Source organism: Pteropus vampyrus, unplaced genomic scaffold (assembly GCF_000151845.1).
Source record: "Pteropus vampyrus isolate Shadow unplaced genomic scaffold, Pvam_2.0 Scaffold188, whole genome shotgun sequence".
Taxonomy (NCBI): domain Eukaryota; kingdom Metazoa; phylum Chordata; class Mammalia; order Chiroptera; family Pteropodidae; genus Pteropus; species Pteropus vampyrus.
The window spans coordinates 616,407-618,823 of NW_011888969.1; positions in this window are offsets into that span (position 1 = coordinate 616,407).

Here is a 2,417-nt window from a genome sequence, read left to right on the forward strand (position 1 = left end):
CTCTGTCTTCCAGCTGCGTCACGGCGAGGTCGGCCAGCCCCGGCCCGGTGAGCGTTTATCAAACACCACACACCGACATCCGTTTCCTTCAGATCTAATAGATCACACGAGATGAGCAAGAAGATCAGTGGCATCAAACAAACACCCCCTCCCCGTAGCGTTTTGGAACGAGACGAGGAGGGGGAGCCCCCGTCTGCGCCCGTCTGTAATTCCCCCCTAACCCGCAGCTGCCCTTGGGGACGGCACACTCAGGCTTCAGAGGAAAAGAATTAGTGTTTCATTTTCCAAGACTGTCACACCCTACCTTAATGAACACTTAAAAGAGATGAATGTGCTGGGAATGACGAGATTTATTTGAGATATTTAAATAATCTCTCTCAGCTATAACTAAGCTGACACACTCGGCTCTCACAAGGATATGTCCCCGTTATTTTTGATAACATCCGATGGAAGTTGGTGGCTCAGCTGCCTTTGTGTGGCGGGTGCCCTGGGCATTCGCACTCACAGGGGTAGGGGCGAGACGCCTTCTTCGCCGTGAGACGAGCACGTCCGGGAAGATGCTTAATCACATTTAAGAATGCAAACAGCTAAATAAATATCTCGTTAATTTTTTTTTTTTTTTAAATTAATAGTACAGCAGATCTTCAACCCTTTACGGCACACTAAAAATCCTTGCGAGAGTTATGGTGCCGTCCGTTACAATCAGCCATGAAGTACATTACAAAGGTAATGTGGGTTTAGGACTGGACTACTGCAGAATGTATATTTTCATTATCAAAAACGTTAAGCCATTTATCCTGAGGAGTCAGAATAATCATTAATGGCCGGGAATTTATGGTGCCAGATCTTAAACTAATGTGAATGATTCCAGGTGTTACTAATGGCTTCGGTGAAATGTGCCAGTATCTCAGGCTTCCACTAAATCTGAGGTAATAGTCGACGCTTAATCTCGACAGATGAGCAGCCATTTAACTGACACATTGATTGGGTTCTGTCGGCCTAAATGGACCCTCTGTGAAGGTGCAGTCAGACCGCCGTCCGAGGGCGACTTAGAAGTCATTCCCTCCTCGGGAGCCCCTGAGCCACGGCGCAGAGACCACGTAGGGCCGCCTTGCGGAGGACTCTCTTCTCGGGGTGCGGCTGCTCCCCGCGACGTATGCATGACAACATTTAAAACTCTCCTGCCGGCTTCTAACCCCGCTCTCTCGATCTTGAGGCACAATTGCACGTCAGGGAGTTAGTCGCCTGACAGCCCAGGACGGGCCAGGCCGCCTGGCGGATGCCAGGCCAGGTGAACAGTTCAGCTGAGCCAAACCTGCATTAGTCAAGTGCAGCCCTCGGAACCGGCCTTGTCCTGATGAGCACGGCTTGTGCCCCGTCACCCCTGTCCCCTGCTGGATGATTCTGCTGGGTGGCTCTGCTGAGTGGAACTCAGGGGGGCATGTGCGACCCCCGGTGAGGGTCATAACCAAGGGCCCGGTCGCACCCTGGCGGGGCCGGGGGCCGGGGCCTAGGTCTGCAGGCGGCAGGAGCCAGATGCCATCTTTCTAGCATCCCGCCCGGGCCCCACGCCCCTGAGCACGGAGCGTGCGTGGCGGACGCTCCGAATGCTGTCAACATCCTTCGAAAGCACATAAAAGTAAATTGTCCATAGGTGTACCTGTCGGGAAGACAGATTCGGTGCATCCGACTGTTGCAGGCATTTCAAGTGACAGGGGTGCCTATCATGTTCCCGTAATGGGGTCAACAGCTGGACGGGGATTTATCGCTCGGCAAGGCCAGAAGGGCCGGCGCCCGTCGGCAGGGTGAATGGACTGATGAGAGGCAGCAGGACCTGGTTATTACGGCACTTTTCTGCTTCACCGCAGACCTGTAATGATTGCCACGGAGCCCGACTGACGGCTGCCGGCTCCTCACGCGCTCCGGGAGGCGGGTGAAGGCTGCCCTACCGCTCTGCCCGTCAAGAGTTCGATTTACTTCTCCTGACAAGCATCCCGGGGTCCGCGGGGGCTGCATGTGATTGGTCCACGCAGGCTGAGCAAAGAGTGGTTTGAAGAATATTTCCAAACTCCTCGCGAGGAGCAGGTGTTTTAGTTAAGGGACGTGCGTGCCGCGTGGCCAGTGGGCTGCTCTCCTCCAGGCCCTTCGTGGGTGTCTGCGGGGTGTTCGGCTCAGAGGGACCCGGAAGATACAATGGCCAGGAGTCAATGTTCGTTGGGGTTCTGGAAAGTTTGCACGGTGTTTGTAAAGAGGAGAGAAAGCACTGGCCGGGAGGCCCGGCCGTCTGTGGGTACTGAAGTCCACCAGTTTCCACAGGCCCTGGCCTGGGACCAGTGGGTGACTTCCTTGTGCCTGAGGAGCGCTCTGGCCGAGCCACGTTTGGGTCGCCCTGCCCTGTTCCCGAGGGCAGCACTCTG